General features: G+C 47.8%; 1 protein-coding gene across 1 annotated transcript in view; it reads left to right on the top strand.

Moving 5' to 3' along the window:
• Positions 1–21,273, top strand: part of LOC141107404 (protocadherin-11 X-linked-like) — a 1,915,236-nt gene that overhangs the window by 1,721,627 nt on the left and 172,336 nt on the right. The gene's annotated exons all lie outside the window — the stretch shown is intronic.

The raw sequence follows: 21,273 nt of genomic DNA, 5'->3' as shown, positions 1-21,273 counted from the left end.
AACCAGGCCTACTAAATTTACCTGTACCTCAGCCCTACACTATAAAACACTAATATAGCACCTACCTATATAGTAGTATATATATATAGTAGGAGTATAGTAGCAAGTCCAAGTTGCAATCTTGAAACACCCAATACGAGGACAATATGCGACCGGTCTAAACTATGTGGCATGTTCACCAATGCCAGGAGCCTGGCGGACAAGATGGGTGAACTAGAGATACTGTTGTACAAGGAGGATTTGGATTTTGTGGGAATTTCAGAGACCTGGTTCAACAGCTCTCATGATTGGCTGGCAAACATTCAAGGGTATACCCTATACCGCAAGGATAGAGAGGGTAAAAAAGGGGGAGGGGTATGCCTATATATCAAGAATAATGTACAAGTGAATGTGAGAGATGACATCACTGAGGGGGCTAGGGAGGAGGTGGAATCTTTATGGGTAGAGCTCCAAAGGGATGAAGCTAAGGGGAAAATAATACTGGGAGTATGCTATAGGCCCCCTAACCTGAAGGAGGAAGTGGAGACGGATCTCCTATCACAAATTGGATTAGCAGCAAGGATGGGAAGTGTTATCATAATGGGGGATTTTAATTATCCAGACATAGACTGGGCGGAGGGAACCGCGCATTCATTTAAGGCTCGCCAGTTCCTTAATGTCTTGCAGGACAATTTTATGGGTCAGATGGTAGACGCACCAATTAGAAATAAAACATTACTAGATCTACTGATTACCAACAATACAGACCTGATAACAGATGTGGAAATACGGGGCAATTTAGGTAACAGCGATCACAGGTCAATTAGTTTCAGTATAAATCACACAAATAGGAGACATGAAGGGAACACAAAGACACTGAATTTCAAAAGAGCCAACTTCCCTAAACTACAAACCTTGCTAAAAGGCATAAATTGGGATAAAATATTAGGAACAAAGAATACAGAGGAGAGATGGGTTTGCTTTAAGAGCATATTAAATAAGGGCATTAGCCAATGTATCCCATTGGGTAATAAATTTAAAAGAGCGAACAAACATCCCGGATGGCTTAACTCCAATGTAAAAATGCATATAAAAGCAAAGGAGTAGGCCTTCAAAAAATACAAGGTTGAGGGATCATCCACAGCATTCAGAATTTATAAAGAATGCAATAAGAAATGTAAGGGTGCAATTAGGATGGCTAAGATAGAACATGAAAGACACATAGCGGAGGAGAGCAAAAAAAATCCCAAGAAATTCTTTAAGTATGTAAACAGTAAAAAAGGGAGGACAGACCATATTGGCCCCATAAAGAATGAGGAAGGACATCTGGTTACAAAGGATGGGGAGATGGCAGAAGTATTGAATTTATTCTTCTCCTCAGTCTTCACGAGTGAATCGGGGGGCTTCAGTAACCAAAACTGCAGTGTTTATCCTCATGACACAACACAGGAAGCACCTACATGGTTAACAGAGGACGGAATTAAAATTAGACTTGAGAAACTTAACATTAATAAATCACCGGGACCAGATGGCTTGCATCCGAGGGTACTTAGGGAACTCAGTCAGGTGATTGCCAGACCGTTGTTCCTAATTTTTACAGACAGTCTATTGACTGGAATGGTACCAGCTGATTGGAGAAAAGCCAATGTAGCACCAATATTTAAAAAGGGCCCAAAAAACATCCCTGGGAATTACAGACCAGTTAGCCTAACATCAATAGTATGTAAACTCTTGGAGGGGATGATAAGAGACTATATACAAGATTTTAGTAATAAGAATGATATCATTAGCAGTAATCAGCATGGATTCATGAAGAATCGTTCTTGCCAAACCAATCTATTAACCTTCTATGAGGAGGTGAGTTGCCATCTAGATAAAGGAAGGCCCGTAGACGTGGTGTATCTGGATTTTGCAAAAGCATTTGACACAGTTCCCCATAAACGTTTACTGTACAAAATAAGGTGCGTTGGCATGGACCATAGGGTGAGTACATGGATTGAAAACTGGCTACAAGGGCGTGTTCAGAGGGTGGTGATAAATGGGGAGTACTCAGAATGGTCAGGGGTGGGTAGTGGGGTCCCCCAGGGTTCTGTGCTGGGACCAATCCTATTTAATTTGTTCATAAATGACCTGGAGGATGGGATAAACAGTTCCATCTCTGTATTTGCAGATGATACTAAGCTAAGCAGGGCAATAACTTCTCCGCAGGATGTGGAAATCTTGCAAAAAGACCTGAACAAATGAATGGGGTGGGCGACTACATGGCAAATGAGGTTCAATGTAGAAAAATGTAAAATAATGCATTTGGGTGTCAAAAATATGAACGCAATCTATACACTGGGGGGAGAACCTCTGGGGGAATCTAGGATGGAAAAGGACTTGGGGGTCCTAGTGGATGATAGGCTCAGCAACGGCATGCAATGCCAAGCTGCTGCTAATAAAGCAAACAGAATATTGGCATTAAAAGGGGGATCAACTCCAGAGATAAAACGATAATTCTCCCGCTCTACAAGACTCTGGTCCGGCCGCACCTGGAGTATGCTGTCCAGTTCTGGGCACCAGTCCTCAGGAGGGACGTACTGGAAATGGAGCGAGTACAAAGAAGGGCAACAAAGCTAATAAAGGGTCTGGAGGATCTTAGTTATGAGGAAAGGTTGCGAGCACTGAACTTATTCTCTCTGGAGAAGAGACGCTTGAGAGGGGATATGATTTCAATTTACAAATACTGTACTGGTGACCCCACAATAGGGATAAAACTTTTTCGCAGAAGAGAGTTTAATAAGACTCGTGGCCACTCATTACAATTAGAAGAAAAGAGGTTTAACCTTAAACTACGTAGAGGGTTCTTTACTGTAAGAGCGGCAAGGATGTGGAATTCCCTTCCACAGGCGGTGGTCTCAGCGGGGAGCATTGATAGCTTCAAGAAACTATTAGATAATCACCTGAATGACCACAATATACAGGGATATGTAATGTAATACTGACACATAATCACACACATAGGTTGGACTTGATGGACTTGTGTCTTTTTTCAACCTCACCTACTATGTAACTATGTAACCTGAAAGTAGAGGGCACAACATCTGTTTCTTTCTTTCTTTCTTTCTTTCTTTCTTTCTTTCTTTCTTTCTTTCTTTCTTTCTTTCTTTCTTTCTTTCTTTCTTTCTTTCCCCCCCTCTCCCCCCTTCACCTAATTAACTTAACTTTGTAGGAACAAAATTATTCTTTCTTTTTGTCTTTCTTTCTTTCCGATCATCAACATTGTGACCGATGCATGCATGGCCAGCCCCACCCCCCCGTGGCCATTCATGGCCAGTCTGCCTGATATGGCTATTCATGGCCAGCTTATCTCCTGTGGCCATTGATGACCAACCTGACCCCCATAGTGATTAATGGCCACCCTATCCCCCATGGTCATTTATGACCAGTCTGTCTACTGTGACAGTTCTGCTGCCTATGCAGTGTTCTGTCAGCATTTCAAAGGTGGAGCATGATGCCCCATAACCATTCCCATAATGTATGCTTCCAGCTTGGTCAGGTATCATGCAATTTATTTTGTCCTGTGAAGGTCAGGGCCTGCCAGGTAGGCCGTATGGATATTGTATGAATCTAGTCTGATATGGGAATATAATATAAAAAGTCAGGGGGTATAATATGTGTGACAGAGATGCAGGGAACCACTATTCGCCATTCACTCAGCGTTCTTCTGTACCATGAGTTACAACCTGGAAATAATGTCTGACAGATGGTGCAGAGGTGGTTCAGGAGCAGGAGAACACTAGTATGTATTAGGCTCTCATTAGATTAGGATGATTAAAAAGAACATATGCGTCCTTATATCAAGTGTCCTTATCAGAGCTGCCCTTACAACAGGGGTCCCCATCAGAGTCCCCTTTTACAGCAGCTGTCCTCATCAGAGTCCCCCTTACAGCACCTTTTCCCACCAGAGTATCTCCTTACATCAACTGTCCTCATCAGAGTCCTCCTTACATCAACTGCCCTCATCAGAGTCCTCCTTACATCAACTGTCCCCATTAGAATCCTCCTTACCTAAGCTGTCCTCATCAGAGTGCCTCATGGATCAGTCAGTGCACTCCTAGAGACTGGGGGTGGGGGGTTAAAATATGGGGAGACACAGCCCACCCCAGCACCCCCCTAGATCCTACAGTAAGGAGGGATATCAGCAACTGTCCCCATAAGAGTCCCCCTTACAGCAACTGTCCCCATTAGGGTCCCCCTTACAGCAACTGTCCCCATCAAAGTCTCCTTTACATAAATTGTCCCCCTCAGAGTCCCCCTTACATCAACTGTCCCTATGAGAGCCCCTCTTACAGCAACTGTCCCTATCAAAGCCCTCCTTACGTCAATAGTCCCACCTCAGAGCCCACCTTACATCAACTGTCCCCATCAGAGCCCACCTTACAGCAACTGTCCTTATCAAAGCCCTCCTTACATCAATAGTCCCACCTCAAAGCCCCCCTTACATCAACTGTTCCCTCAGAGCCCACCTTACATCAACTGTCCCTATCAGAGCCCCTCTTACAGCAACTGTCCCTATCAATAGCCCTCCTTACGTCAATAGTCCCACCTCAGAGCCCACCTTACATCAACTGTCCCCATCGGAGCCCACCTTACAGCAACTGTCCTTATCAAAGCCCTCCTTACATCAATAGTCCCACCTCAAAGCCCCCCTTACATCAACTGTCCCTATCAAAGCCCTCCTTACGTCAATAGTCCCACCTCAGAGCCCACCTTACATCAACTGTCCCCATCGGAGCCCACCTTACAGCAACTGTCCCTATCAAAGCCCTCCTTACATCAATAGTCCTACCTCAAAGCCCCCCTTACATCAACTGTCCCCCTCAGAGCCCACCTTACATCAACTGTCCCCATCAGAGCCCCCCTTACAGCAACTTTCTGCATCAGAGATCCCCTTACATCAATAGCCCCACCTCAGAGCCCCCCTTACAGCAACTGTTCCCATCAGAATCCTCCTTACCTAAGCTGTCCTCATCAGAGTGCCTCATGGATCAGTGGGTGCACTCCTAGAGACTGGGGGTGGGGGGTTAAAATATGGGGAGACACAGCCCACCCCAGCATTCCCCTAGATCCTGCAGTGAGGAGGGGTATCAGCAACTGTCCCCATCAGAGTCCCTCTTACAGCAACTGTCCCCATAAGAGTCCCCCTTACAGCAACTGTCCCCATCAAAGTCCCCCTTACATCAATTGTCCCCCTCAGAGCCCCCCTTACATCAACTGTCCCTATCAGAGCCCCCCTTACAGCAACTGTCCCTATCAAAGCCCTCCTTACTTCAATAGTCCCACCTCAGAGCCCACCTTACATCAACTGTCCCCTTCAGAGCCCCCCTTACAGCAACTGTCTGCATCAGAGATCCCCTTACATAAATAGCCCCACCTCAGAGCCCCCCTTACAGCAACTGTCCCCATCAGGGTCCCCCTTACAGCAACGGTCCCCATCAAAGTCTCCCTTACAGCAACTGTCCCTATCAGAGCCCCTCTTACAGCAACTGTCCCTATCAAAGCCCTCCTTACATCAATAGTCCCACCTCAGAGCCCACCTTACAGCAACTGTCCCCATCAGAGCCCACCTTACAGCAACTGTCCCTATCAAAGCCCTCCTTACGTCAATAGTCCCACCTCAAAGCCCCCCTTACATCAACTGTCCCCCTCAGAGCCCACCTTACATCAACTGCCCCCATCAGAGCCCCCCTTACAGCAACTGTCTGCATCAGAGATCCCCTTACATCAATAGGCCCACCTCAGAGCCCCCCTTACAGCAACTGTCCCTATCAAAGTCCCCCTTACAGCAACTGTCCCAATCAAAGTCCCCCTTACAGCAACTGTCCCCATCAAAGTCCTCTTTACAGCAACTGTCCTCATAAGAGTGCCTCATGGATCAGTGGGTGCACTCCTAGAGACTGTGTACGGGGGTGGGGTGGGTTAAAATGTGGGGAGACACAGCCCACCCCAGTACCCCCTAGATTGTGAGTGAGGAGGGGTATTAGCAACTGTCCCCATCAGAGTCCCTCTTATAGCAACTGTCCCCATCAGAGTCCCCCTTACAGCAGCTGTCCCTATCAGAGCCCTCCTTATGTCAATAGTCCCACCTCAGAGCCCACCTTACATCAACTGTCCCCATCAGAGCCCACCTTACAGCAACTGTCCCTATCAGAGCCCTCCTTATGTCAATAGTCCCACCTCAGAGCCCACCTTACATCAACTGTCCCCCTCAGAGCCCACCTTACATCAACTGTTCCCATCAGAGCCCCCCTTACAGCAACTGTCCCTATCAAAGCCCCCCTTACATCAATAGCCCCACCTCAGAGCCCCCCTTACAGCAACTGTCTGCATCAGAGATCCCCTTACATAAATAGCCCCACCTCAGAGCCCCCCTTACAGCAACTGTCCCCATCAGGGTCCCCCTTACAGCAACGGTCCCCATCAAAGTCCTCCTTACATCAATAGTCCCACCTCAGAGCACACCTTACATCAACTGTCCCCATCAGAGCCCACCTTACAGCAACTGTCCCTATCAAAGCCCTCCTTACGTCAATAGTCCCACCTCAAAGCCCCCCTTACATCAACTGTCCCCCTCAGAGCCCACCTTACATCAACTGCCCCCATCAGAGCCCCCTTACAGCAACTGTCTGCATCAGAGATCCCCTTACATCAATAGCCCCACCTCAGAGCCCCCCTTACAGCAACTGTCCCTATCAAAGTCCCCCTTACAGCAACTGTCCCCATCAAAGACCTCCTTACAGCAACTGTCCTCATCAGAGTGCCTCATGGAGCAGTGAGTGCACTCCTAGAGACTGTGTGCGGGGGTGGGGTGGGTTAAAATGTGGGGAGACACAGCCCACCCCAGTACCCCCTAGATCCTGAGTGAGAACGGTTATCAGCAACTGTCCCCATCAGAGTCCCTCTTATAGCAACTGTCCCCATCAGAGTCCCCCTTACAGCAACTGTCCCCATCAAAGTCCTCCTTACCTAAACTGTCCTCTTCAGAGTGCCTCATGGATCACTGGGTGCACTCCTAGAGACTGTGGGTGTGGGGGGGTTAAAATATGGGGAGACACAGCCCACCCCAGCACCCCCCTAGATCCTGCAGTGAGGAGGGGTATCAGCAACTGTCCCCATCAGATTCCCCCTTACAGCAACTGTCCCCATCAAAGTCCCCCTTACATCATTTGTCCCCCTCAGAGCCCCCCTTACATAAACTGTCCCTATCAAAGCCCTCCTTATATAAATTCCCCCCCCTCAGAGTCCCCCTTACATCAAAAATCCCCATGAGAGCCTCCCTTACAGCAACTGTCCCTATCAAAGGCCTCCTTACGTCAATTGGCCCCCTCAGAGCCCCCCTTACATAAACTGCCCCCATCCGAGCTCCCCTTACAGCAACAGTCCCCCTTTGTGTACATGAATTGTCCCCATCAGAATGCCTTGTGGATCAGTCAGTGCACTCTTAGAGACCTGGGGGGGGCACAACTAAAATCGGGGAGGGGGCACAGCCCCCTACCCCAGCACCCCCCTAGATCCTGGCCTGAGTGTGGAGGGGGTATGACAGACTGGTACTCGAATGGTTTAAAAGCAACAAAATAAAGATTAAACGAAAAGAAAATGGCGGACTCCATGGATGACTTGGTCTTGATGACCCAACATTTTCCTTTGACTTTTGGGCCTCATTATCCATTATGCTTCATACATGAAATGAAGTTTATTTCCTGCCCCCCCTCCATTTTTGCCTTTAAATTTCCACATTTTTTCATGTAATGCCAAGATCAAGGCTTTGCTCGCACCATTTATTCATGAAAAAAGTTATCCAATTTTTAAAGAAAATAGCAGAATTAAGGGCATAAATGATTAATCCCCCCGTGGCTTTGTAAACAGAATTCTGCCTCCTGAATTGCTAGGTGGCTAATCCTTCGCAATCACATTTCTTCAATTAAGTAACATCGCCTTAAACACTTTCAATCACGGGCGTCCTGAGCAAGGCGTGCTCAAAGCCCCGAGATAATCCGATACCCAAAGTTCTCTTATTTGGAGGAACTTGGCACCTTCCAGTCTGAAAATAAAGAGATTTCCGAACGTTAAAAGAGGAGTAAAAAAAATAAATAAATAAACGCCTTTACATTCTAAAGCCTCACCTGGAGTGAATGCTGGCATTTCCATTCTGATTAAAATGTGATTTATGCCTCGTGTTCTGGTGAGCAGAAGCTGAACAGAAGGAGATGATGATTTTAAGTAAGCAAATTACTGCAAATCCAGCGCACTCGCCGAGTTTTCATAAAGCGCTGACCTTCTTCCGTGACAAGTCAGAAATTCGCAGTTTCGTTTGCAAAACTGCAAAAAAAAAAAAAAAAGACGAGAGTCAGCCGGATGAAGTTGGTGGCAGTTTGGGCTTCACTGCGGTGCCAGGCGAGAGATAACACTCGCGTCAACCTTTTAAACCTTTTTCCCGGGGCGTTTGTAAAACATGGCGCAATTTTTTTCGGGGGGGGGTTTGCTGAATGTCACATTAACTGCTTGTGGCCCCCTTGTACTGTGGGCAAGTGGCGCAGTACAGCATACTGGTACGTCACAACAGACAACATACTGGTACGTCACAACAGACAACATACTGGTACGTCACAACAGACAACATACTGGTACGTCACAACAGACAACATACTGGTACGTCACAACAGACAACATACTGGTACTTCACAACAGACAACATACTGGTACGTTGCAGGTTTGCTTCCAGGTTTGGGGCACGTGTGCGTGCGTGCGCTCCCTGCCTTCCCGTGCTGTGATTGAACACAGCAAGAGGTTGGCAGATGTGATTGCTGAATGTCACATTAACTGCTTGTCATCCCCTTGTACTGCGGGCGAGCGGCACAGGCAGGCCGGACATCGTAAGGGTACTTCAAACGTTTGCTTCCATTTGCTTCCAGGTTTGGGGCACGTGTGCATGCGTGCGCCCCCCGCCATTCTGTGCTGTGATTGGACACAGCAAGAGTTTGGCACATGTGATTGCTGAATGTCACATTAATTGCTTGTCGCCCCCTTGTACTGCGGGCGAGTGGCGCAGTACAACATACTGGTACATCACAACAGACAACATACTGGTACATCACAACAGACAACATACTGGTACGTTGCAGGTTTGCTTCCAGGTTTGGGGCACGTGTGCGTGTGTGCGCCCGCTGCCTTCCCATGCTGTGATTCCACACAGCAAGAGTTTGGCAGATGTGTTTACTAAATGTCACACTAACTGCTTGTCGCCCCCTTGTACTGCGGGCGAGCGGCACAGGCAGGCCGGGCATCGTACGGATACTTCACACGTTTGCTTCCAGGTTTGGGGCACGTGTGCGTGCGTGCGCCCCCCCACCATTCTGTGCTGTGATTAGACACAGCAAGAGTTTGGCACATGTGATTGCTGAATGTCACATTAATTGCTTGTCGCCCCCTTGTACTGCGGGCGAGTGGCGCAGTACAACATACTGGTACATCACAACAGACAACATACTGGTACGTTGCAGGTTTGCTTCCAGGTTTGGGGCACGTGTGCGTGTGTGCGCCCGCTGCCTTCCCATGCTGTGATTCCACACAGCAAGAGTTTGGCAGATGTGTTTACTAAATGTCACACTAACTGCTTGTCGCCCCCTTGTACTGCGGGCGAGCGGCACAGGCAGGCCGGGCATCGTACGGATACTTCACACGTTTGCTTCCAGGTTTGGGGCACGTGTGCGTGCGTGCGCCCCCCCACCATTCTGTGCTGTGATTAGACACAGCAAGAGTTTGGCACATGTGATTGCTGAATGTCACATTAATTGCTTGTCGCCCCCTTGTACTGCGGGCGAGTGGCGCAGTACAACATACTGGTACATCACAACAGACAACATACTGGTACGTTGCAGGTTTGCTTCCAGGTTTGGGGCACGTGTGCGTGTGTGCGCCCGCTGCCTTCCCATGCTGTGATTCCACACAGCAAGAGTTTGGCAGATGTGTTTACTAAATGTCACACTAACTGCTTGTCGCCCCCTTGTACTGCGGGCGAGCGGCACAGGCAGGCCGGGCATCGTACGGATACTTCACACGTTTGCTTCCAGGTTTGGGGCACGTGTGCGTGCGTGCGCCCCCCCACCATTCTGTGCTGTGATTGGACACAGCAAGAGTTTGGCAGATGTGATTGTTGAATGTCACATTAACTGCTTGTCGCCCCCTTGCACTGCGGGTGAGCAGCACAGGCAGGCCGGACATCGTAAGGGTACTTCAAATGTTTGCTTATTGGGTTTGGGGCATGTGTGCATGCCTGCGCCCCCCGCCATTCTGTGCTGTGATTGGACACAGCAAGAGTTTGGCAGATGTGATTGCTGAATGTCACACTAACTGCTTATGGCCCCCTTGTACTGCAGGCGAGCGGCACAGTACAGCTTACTGGTACTTCGCAACAGACAACTTTCTGGTATGTCGCAGGTTTGCTTCCAGGTTGAGGGCACACGTGCATGCGCCCGCTGCCTTCCCATGCTGTGATTCCACACAGCAAGAGTTTGGCAGATGTGTTTACTAAATGTCACACTAACTGCTTGTCGCCCCCTTGTACTGCGGGCGAGCGGCACAGGCAGGCCGGGCATCGTACAGGTACTTCACACGTTTGCTTCCAGGTTTGGGGCACGTGTGCGTGCGTGCGCGCCCCCACCATTCTGTGCTGTGATTGGACACAGCAAGGGTTTGGCACATGTGATTGCTGAATGTCACATTAATTGTTTGTCGCCCCATTTTACTGCGGGCGAGTGGCGCAGTACAGCATACTGGTACATCGCAACAGACAACATACTGGTACGTTGCAGGTTTGCTTCCAGGTTTGGGGCACGTGTGCGTGCGTGCACCTCCTGCCTTTCCGTGCTGTGATTGGACACAGCAAGAGTTTGTCAGATGTGATTGTTGAATGTCACATTAACTGCTTGTCGCCCCCTTGTACTGCGGGCGAGCAGCACAGGCAGGCCGGACATTGTACGGGTACTTCAAACATTTGCTTATAGGGTTTGGGGCACGTGTGCATGCCTGCGCCCCCCGCCATTCTGTGCTGTGATTGGACACTGCAAGAGTTTGGCAGATGTAATTGCTGAATGTCACACTAACTGCTTGTCACCCCCTTGTACTGCGGGCGAGCGGCACAGGCAGGCCGGACATCGTAAGGGTACTTCAAACGTTTGCTTCCATTTGCTTCCAGGTTTGGGGCACGTGTGCATGCGTGCGCCCCCCGCCATTCTGTGCTGTGATTGGACACAGCAAGAGTTTGGCACATGTGATTGCTGAATGTCACATTAACGGCTTGTCGCCCCCTTGTACTGCAGGCAAGTGGCGCAGTACAGCATACTGGTACATCGCAACAGACAACATATTGGTACATCGCAGGTTTGCTTCCAGGTTGAGGGCACTCATGTGTGCGTGCGCACCCTGCCTTCCCGTGCTGTGACTGGACACTGCAAGAGTTTGGCAGGTGTGATTGCTGAATGTCACACTAACTGCTTGTCGCCCCCTTGTACTGCGGGCGAGCGGCACAGGCAGGCCGGACATCGTACTGGTACTTCAAACGTTTGCTCCCAGGTTTGAGGCACGTGTGCGTGCGTGCGCCATGATTGGACACAGCAAGAGTTTGGCAGATGTGATTCCTGAATGTCACATTAATTGCTTGTCGCCCCCTTGTACTGCAGGAAAGTGGCGCAGTACAGCATACTGGTACATCGCAACAGACAACATACTGGTAGGTCACAGGTTTGTTTCCAGGTTGAGGGCACACGTGCGTGCACCCCCTGCCTTTCCAATGCTGTGATTGGACACTGCAAGAGTTTGGCAGATGTGATTGCTGAATGTCACACTAACTGCTTGTCACCCCCTTGTTCTGCGGGCGAGCGGCACAGGCAGGCCGGACATCGTACGGGTACGTCTCAGGTTTGCTTCTAGATCTGGGTCACACATGCGTGCGTGCGTTCCCTGCCTTCCTGTGCTGTGATTGGACACAGGAAGAGTTTGGCAGATGATTTTAGCCAATGATTTTGGCTGAAGTCAGCTGATCAGCTGTGGCCGAAAAAAACACAGAACTTTGCATACTGTGAACAGCGATCTGGCTGTTTCTTCTCCCTGCAATGCAGCAAGAAAGAATGCAGCCCGATAGTAAAGTAAAAGCAGCACACATTACACATTGAGGCGATTCAGTTCGCATGTGCAGCACTATACAAATCATTCATTCATTCATTCATTCACATTGTTAGGCATAGGAGTAACCCCTTGATTGCCCCTAGATGTTAAAGTGATATTATAGTCTTGTTTTTTTTAATAACAAACATGTCATACTTACCTGCTCTGTGTAATGGATTTGCACAGAACAGCCCCGATCCTCCTCATCTCGGGTCCCAAGCAAGTGCTCCTGGCCCCTCCTACCTGCCGGGTGCCCCCACAGCAAGCAGCTTGCTGTGAGGGAACCCAAGCAGGCGTGCTCCCGACCCGTGGCCCTGCGTGTCCATTCACACACAAAGCAGCGGCTCGGCTCCGCCCCCTCTGTCTCTTGCTTGGCTCACTGGCTGTAATTGAATGCAGCGGGAGCAAATGGCTCCCGCTGCTGTCAATCTGCATTTATTAGTTTGTATTAAAAAAAAAAAAAAAAAAAGCCAACGCATTTCAGGGGTCAAAGAAGCTCCTCCTTCAGTGCTCGCACAGACACTGCTGGCCAGTAACTCTCCTGATCCAACAATTACCTTCCCCCACAAAGTGTTACCAGAAAAATAAAAATAAAAAACACGCACAAATGGAAGGAGTGCCAGACCAAAGGATAAAAGAATCCAAATTAATTTATTAGTTTGTACTAAAAAAAAATCCAACGTGTTTCAGGGGGCCAGTAACTCTCCTGATCCAGCAATTAACTTCCTGGGCAAAGTGTTACCTTTAGACTGATATCCGCCCATCAAGGCATTTTGATATTTGCATAACTCCTCCCAAGAGCCAGCCCACTGCTTGCATCAGAACTGAGGGGTATTGAGAGGAGTGCTGAAGCCGGGGTGCTGTGATGTCTTCAGGAAGCCATGTACATGTAGGTGAGCAACGGTGAAGGAGCAACGTTCTGCTGGACGGCTTAAAGGGACCAACAACCATGTTGGCATTACAGCATCAAAAATGACGGTCTGCCTGCATTGCATACACAAGCACAAAGGCTCAGTGATGAAAACAGAAAGATTTTAGTTAAAACTGTCATTAGAATGTTGATGAGGGGAAAGGGAGGAACAAGAGAACAACCACTCCTTTAGATTGACATCCACCCATTAGGTCATTTTGATATTTGCATAACTCCTCCCAAAAACCAGCCCACGGCTTGCATCGTGTCTGAGGGCTTGCATAACTCCTCCCAAGAACCAGCCCACTGCTTGCATCAAGGCTGAGGGCTTGCATAACTCCTCCCAAGAACCAGCCCACTGCTTGCATCAGGGCTGAGGGCTTGCATAACTCCTCCCAAAAACCAGCCCACAGCTTGCATCGGGGCTGAGGGCTTGCATAACTCCTCCCAAAAACCAGCCCACGGCTTGCATCGTGTCTGAGGGCTTGCGTAACTCCTCCCAATAACCAGCCCATTGCTTGCATCAGGGCTGAGGGCTTGCATAACTCCTCCCAAGAACCAGCCCACGGCTTGCATCAGGACTGAGGGGTCTTGGGAGGATTACTGAGCAGGGCGCTGTGATGTCCACAGGAAGCTATGTACATGTTGTAGACAAGCAGCGGTGAAGGAGCAACATTCTGCTGAACGGCTTAAAGGGACCAATGACCAGGTTGGCATTACAACAGAAAAAATGACGATCTGCCTGCATTGCATACACAAGCACAGAGGCTCAGTAAAGAAAACAGAAAGATTTGAATTAAAGACGTCATTAGCATGTTCATGAAGGAAAAGGGAGGAACAAGAGAACAACCACTCCTTTGGATTGACATCGGTGCTGAGGGCTCTTGAGAGGAGTGCTGAGGCCGGGTGCTGTGATGTTTTCAGGAAGCTATGCACAAGCCCCCCCCCCTGCAGGCTCCTCCCACCTGCAATGATCTGTCTTCATTGCATAGAGAAGTATAGATACTCAGTGATGATGTCACTGGGCCAAAAATGAAGGTATTCATGAAAATATCATTACCATTCCGATGAGGGGGAGGAAAAAGGAACCAGAAAAAAAAAAACACCTTTTGCCCTTTTAATTTTTAGGAAGGGTTCATCTTTTTTTTAAGCCGGGGATGTCTGGCCCCCTGGATTGGATTTCTGTGCACGGTTTTGCATAAATCTCCATTATTGCCCTTTGTTGCTCCTTTAGAGCCCAGTCCTGCCATTTGTTGTACTTTTGTTTTGTTTCATAGTTCAGATTCCCTGTAGAAAGACAAAGGTCAAACTTTTTAGCCTTTCAAACTAACTTCATCTGGTCAGCTTTTCCTGTCTTTTTTTGCATCACAAAAGCCGCATCGTCTGCCAATATGTGCGGTTTGGCTTTTTATTTTTCAGGCGTGCGAGGTCCGTCAGCACAATCTGTTGCTGAGTCAGACACAGGTGACAGAAGGCTCCTAAAGGGGAGAGCGGGTTACCGTATTCCCAATTCACCCGGCAGATGTTCCAACATGGCGAGTGTGCAAATCTAACCGCACTGAAGTATGTCACTTCAAGGAAACTGGTGTCACCGGCAAAGCTCACCGTCTAGTTTGTTAAGATTATACATTTATAAAACTCTGACACATCCTACAGCTCTGTACATAGAACACTGAGCCAGTCACATCAGTCTCTGTACCAGAGGAGCTTACACTCTAATGCCCCTTACATTGGTGATCAGTGGGAGGAATGTTTCTTACATTAGTGATCAGTGAGAAGAATGTTCCTTACATTGGTGATCAGTGAGAAGAATGTTCCTTACATTGGTGGCCAGTGAGAAGAATGTCCCTTACATTGGTGATCAGTGAGAAGAATGTTCCTTACATTGGTGATCAGTGAGAAGAATGTTCCTTACATTGGTGATCAGTGGGAAGAATGTTCCTTACATTGGTGATCAGTGAGAAGAATGTTCTTTACATTGGTGATCAGTGGGAAGAATGCTCCTTACATTGGTGATCAGTGAGAAGAATGTTCCTTACATTGGTGATCAGTGAGAAGAATGTTCCTTACATTGGTGATCAGTGAGAACAATGTCCCTTACATTGGTGATCAGTGAGAAGAATGTTCCTTACATTGGTGATCAGTGAGAAGAATGTCCCTTACATTGGTGATCAGTGAGAAGAATGCTCCTTACATTGGTGATCAGTGAGAAGAATGCTCCTTACATTGGTGATCAGTGGGAAGAATGTTCCTTACATTGGTGATCAGTGGGAAGAATGTTCTTTACATTGGTGATCAGTGGGAAGAATGTTCCTTACATTGGTGATCAGTGAGAAGAATGCTCCTTACATTGGTGATCAGTGAGAAGAATGTCCCTTACATTGGTGATCAGTGAGAAGAATGTTCCTTACATTGGTGATCAGTGAGAAGAATGTTCCTTACATTGGTGATCAGTGAGAAGAATGTTCCTTACATTGGTGATCAGTGAGAAGAATGCTCCTTACATTGGTGATCAGTGGGAAGAATGTTCTTTACATTGGTGATCAGTGGGAAGAATGCTCCTTACATTGGTGATCAGTGAGAAGAATGTCCCTTACATTGGTGATCAGTGAGAAGAATGTCCCTTACATTGGTGATCAGTGAGAAGAATGTTCCTTACATTGGTGATCAGTGAGAAGAATGTTCCTTACATTGGTGATCAGTGAGAAGAATGTTCCTTACATTGGTGATCAGTGAGAAGAATGTTCCTTACATTGGTGATCAGTGAGAAGAATGTTCCTTACATTGGTGATCAGTGAGAAGAATGTCCCTTACATTGGTGATCAGTGAGAAGAATGCTCCTTACATTGGTGATCAGTGGGAAGAATGTTCCTTACATTGGTGATCAGTGGGAAGAATGTTCCTTACGTTGGTGGTCAGTGAGAAAAATGTCCCTTACATTGGAGGTCAGTGAGAAGAATGCTCCTTACATTGGTGATCAGTGGGAAGAATGCTCCTTTGGTGGTCTCTGAAAGATCCTTCCTTATATTTGAGGTCAGTCACTGAGAAGAATTTTGATTACATTGGTGATCAGTGGGAAGAATGTTCCTTACATTGGAGACCAGTTGAAATATTGCTCATTACTTTGGTGGTCTCTGAAAAATCCTTCCTTATATTGGTGATCAGTGGGAAGAATAATCCTTACATTGGTGGTCAGTGGGAAGAATGCTGCTTATATTTGAGGCCAGTGGGTAAAATGTTACTTATATTAGTGGTCAGTGAGAAGAATGCTTCTTACTTTGGTGGTCTCTGAAAGATCCTTCCTTATATTGGTGGTCACTAGGAAGAATCTTGCTTGCATTGGTGATCAGTGGGAAGAATTCTTCTTAAATTGGTGGTCTCTGAAATAATCTTCCTTGTACTGGTAGTCACTGGGAATAAGTTTCCATACATTGGTGGCCAGTGAGAAGAATGTCCTTCTTACAGTGGTGGTCAGACTGCCACCCTTGCATCCGGCTAATAAGATCACTGGTGTCATGCTACTGGCACTGTCAAGTGGCATTGGCCCCAGACTTATCAGATGGGAAGTCAATCAGTCACAGCTCAAGGAACCCCCTTGCAACCTCTGGAGGAATCTTATGCCGCATACATATGGTCAGATTTTCCGACGGGAAATGTTGGATGTAAGCTTGTTGGCTGAAAGTCCGACCGTGTGTATGCTCCATCGAACATTTTTTGTCAGACTTTCCGCCAACAAAGGTTTGCTAGCAGGTTCTCAAATTTTCAACCAACAAAACTTTGTTGTCAGAATTTCCGATTGTGTGTACACAAGTCCGTCGCACAAAAGTTCCACGCATTCTCGGAATCAAGCAGAAGGAGCCGCACTGGCTATTGAACTTCCTTATTCTCGGCTCGTCGTACGTCTTGTACGTCACCGCGTTCCCACGTTCGTAATTGTTGGCCAACATTTGTGAGACCGTGTGTATGCAAGACAAGTTGGAGCCAACAACCTTCGAACCAAAATCCACGGTTTTGTTGTCGGGAAGTCCGATTGTGTATACTGGGCATTAGGGTTCCATGGAACCTTGGTTGAGAATGGATGGTATAAATCATGGCCAAACTTTATAACATTCAAAGCAGATAAACCGCTTATGGGCGCATATTTTATTTAGAGAACAGAAAAATAAGTACTTTCAGTCTTGTATTGAAAAAAGCATACATTCATGTTGCGGTGGGCAGTAATGGGTGGTGAACAGACAAACATTTTAAGGGAAAGTTCAAAAGAGCAAACGGTGAAAAGGCTTTTAATGGATGGCGGTGTCATTTGCTAAAGGACTTTACCAAGTGTTAAAATGAAGAGAACAGCTTGAGCAGGAATTCTACCTGTACTATTAGAGGAACAAGGCCTTGGGGTTTTCTTAGCTTTTTGTATGTTTTTATTCTCTTTCACCAGAATCCAAAAAAAAAAAAAAAACCTTGCGTTTTCATAATGTTCTATAATAGAGAGGTTTTATTAAGAACAAAGAACCTAATATTCACATGAATTCACAGATTTTTGTGCCGGTACTAAGCTTGACTGGCATGTAGGCATTCCTTCGACTAGCTGTCATCTGTAGATTTAACCGTCTGGTGGAGGGCTGAGCCCTGGTATAGTCTACACGGAGAAAGTAGAACTTTAAAGAGATAGAAATCTGCAAGAAAAAAGCAACAATTCTTACAACAGTTGTAATTCTAGGCAAGTCAGGGGCCCCCTTTAAGCCTTCCAGCAGAACATTGCTCCTCTACATGTACATAGAGTCATGAAGACATCAAAGCACCCTGCCTCAGGACTCTTCTTCTTCAAACAGCCTTCAGCTCTAATGCAAACCGGGGGCCTGGCTCTTTGGAAGGGTTATGCAAATAATATCAAAATGCCTTAATGGGGTGGATGTCGGTGTGGAGGAGAGGGCGTTCCTAGACACTCGTTTCTAGGTAATGTTCACATGTGACGCTGAGCCTCACATGAATGAAAGAACTGAAATCCAATGGAGTAAAGGGGCAGGCCAGGGACAGTCAGGCTAGGGAGGAAAGGGCTAGATGATTATTATAATTATTATACATGATTTATTAAGCAAACAGTTTGCTATTTACCCAGATAGCAAGGGTCACTTGCCACAAATTTGTGGCAGTGTTGAATTGTAAGTCTTGTTAACTTGATGCACATTTTCATTGGCAGGTTGTAGACTTTCAGAGCACTTGAAGCACAAGTTCTAGTTGACACTTTTCCAATTTGTAGTAAATTTGTGTGGCAAGTCTCTAGCAAGAGCTTTGCAAGCCTACAGCATGAAAATTCAGCCACAGTGCCCTCCTGTGGTGGGATGACTATTGCTCAACATAATTGAACCAGAACTTGCAGCAGACTTGCAGAATGTTTGGAAAGAAAGTTGATTTGGAGTCATGCCATGTGGACTTATGCAATTGTGAAGCCTGGCAAGTCTAGCTAGCAATAGCTTCGCCAGTGGCGGCTGGTGCTGCATATTTTGGGGGGGGTTGGGCAAACAAGACATTCCGCTACCACCACATCGGTCAGCCTCGCACTTACAACGACACCCCCCCGGTTGGTAGGCCTTGCACTTACCCCATCTAGGTCATGGACACCTTTGACTCCTTCCTGCATCTCCTCCTCCTCTATGTCTCGGGCTTCACATTGGTTTCGTCCTTGGGGGCTTCCCTCCACCTTCCCTTGGCACGGCGGCCAATACGATTGCTTTTCCTCTTGGCCAATCGGGTCTTTCGGGAGGAGAATCATGAAGACAATTAGTGGTGGCTGGTGGGCTCCTCTTTTAGGGGGGCAAACAAAGAACCCCCCCAGCTGTGTGGCACGGCACTAAAACACACCCCCCCCAGGCGGTCCGGCACTTACCCGCTGGGCTGTGGTGTCCTCTCCTCCTCTGCTGGAGTGTGAGCAGCAGCCGCGGAGGCTCCGGTGTCTTTTCCTCCAGCGGCTTCCTCCACCGCGTGTCTCCTCTACTGCCAAAGTAGGCATCCAATAGGATCACCTGACCTGCCTCCTGGTTGGCGGAGAGGTTATGGACATCACAAAAATTCATTCACTATCGTCACCCAACTCTGAGGCCACCCTTTTTTGAAGCCTATTAGAGCCTCTGGTTCTCTAATCAGGTGCTTCAAAAAAACACTCACCACCGCATTGAAATCCATTGTCACCACAGATATGTAGATCAGGGGGCCGAAAGCATGGATAGGTGAGGTAGCGCACATACGCCCTTTATGGACGGGCCGCCCCTGAAGACAAGAGCAAATATTAATTCGCTATTGTCACACAACTAGGAGGACTCGGGGCGCAGTGCTCTGCCCCCTGAGCCCACACATTTTGTTAAGCCAATTAGAGCCTCAGGCTTTTAAAAAAAAAAAATTGTAATCCATGCGTCCGCCACCCTGCATGTGGATTAGGGGCCGAGCGTATGGATTAGGGGGACGGCAGCGCCCCCGCACCCCGGATGGATGGGCTGCCACTGAGCTTAGCAAGTCATTTTCAAACTTGCAGCTTTATTACTTGCTATCTGGGTAATAGGAGACTGTATACACACAATACAATACAGAATCAATAGGAGGGCCCTGCTCATGCAGCTTATGATTTAAAGGGAGATGGCTCTGGAGGTCCTCCAGCCAGGAAATGAGGTGGGGCTCTTTCTGACTTGCTGCAGTTTCTAATGCACACTGTGAGAAGCTCACAGTGTGCAGTAAAGTCAATGCATGCAGTGAATAAATGTAAGTCCCCGCAGCTTCTTTAGGAACCAGTGACAGCGAGAAGCTATTATCTGTAGAGGTGGTAGAAATACGGCTTGTATATATAATGCTTGGCTACTACCGAACAGGGATCTAATAGGCAAAAGTTTGAGCAATCGTCCAAAGGCCTGAAGAGCCAAAGTTTGGTCTGGATCTACATGTGAACCGAAACATAGGCCCATCCCTTAGTGTACATCTACTTAATGCTGATCACTTGGAGCTCCAGGCATGCAGTGGACAACTGGCAAGGGGTCCAAAGGATCCCCTTATTAGTTAATTAATTTCAAGGAAGTGAATCTGATGAGTACAGATTTCCCTTTCTTCCATTCAGGGCCAGGAAAAGGGGTGAGCAGGAAGGGTGGCTGCCCTGGGCAATGTGGTATTGCGGTAGCAGTGCTGCCTATCAGTGTCACCTACCAGTGCCAATCAGTGCCCATCACTGTAACCTATCAGTGACAGCTATCAGTGCCATCTATTAGTGCCCTTCAGTGCCTCCTATTAGTGCCACCTATCAATGCCCATCAGTGGCGTCTCCAGCTTTCATATTTAGGGGGGGCACATGGGGGGACAGGGACAAAAGTAGGGGGGCAACTATACAATGCAAATATATATATATATATATATATATATATATATCCTTGGGCCCTTTACTACGATCCCACAACATGTTCTGCAGTGGGCTCCCTTCCTACTGTATTGGGCCCCCCCAGGGTGGCAGAAAACAAGAGATATTTGTCACCAGCATACCAAGAAAATATAAGGGTCCAAAGCAGTGGGAGAACTATCAGGGTTGCAAAGGTTGTCTTGCCACCGGGCCCCGGTGTTCTGCCACTGTGGGGTTTCCCAGCCTCCTCTTGCTGTCCTGCCCCTGCTATTGACAGCGCTGGTCTGGCATCTCTTGGAATTTACAGGCTGGTTCTCCTGTCCTAAGGACGGGAGAAATCAGTCTGTTTTTTCAGTAACTGAGAGTCCTGGTGGAGTCCTTCCTGCAATTGGCTCTTCTCCCTGCCAATGAGGATGCAGGGGAAGGAGCAGATCGGGCAGCCGTGGTTGTGTGAGCGCTCGCATTATGCAGTGTCAGCGAGCAGAGGGAGGGGGGAGGAATCACCCGCAGGAGCTGACTGGGGACACTCTCCCTCTCAATAGAGACTGTGTTACTCCAGCGGCGGCCCGAGTAAGATGCGGCGCATCCGCTACGAATGCAAACAAAAAGACATTGCCTTTTTGTAAAAAAAAATATATATATTTTTTTTAATGGGGGGGCACATGGCGGGGCACAGCATAATGTTGGGGTGGGTCAGGGCCCCCTCTGGCCCCCCCTAGGGACGCCATTGACCATCAGTGCCACCCATCAGTGCCACCTCTAAGTGCCCACCAACGCCACCTATCAGTGCCCACCAGTGCGCCTTTTAGTG

Source organism: Aquarana catesbeiana, linkage group LG09 (assembly GCF_042186555.1).
Source record: "Aquarana catesbeiana isolate 2022-GZ linkage group LG09, ASM4218655v1, whole genome shotgun sequence".
In the NCBI taxonomy this organism is placed as follows: Eukaryota; Metazoa; Chordata; class Amphibia; order Anura; family Ranidae; genus Aquarana; species Aquarana catesbeiana.
This window is presented reverse-complemented; position numbering and strand designations above follow the sequence as displayed.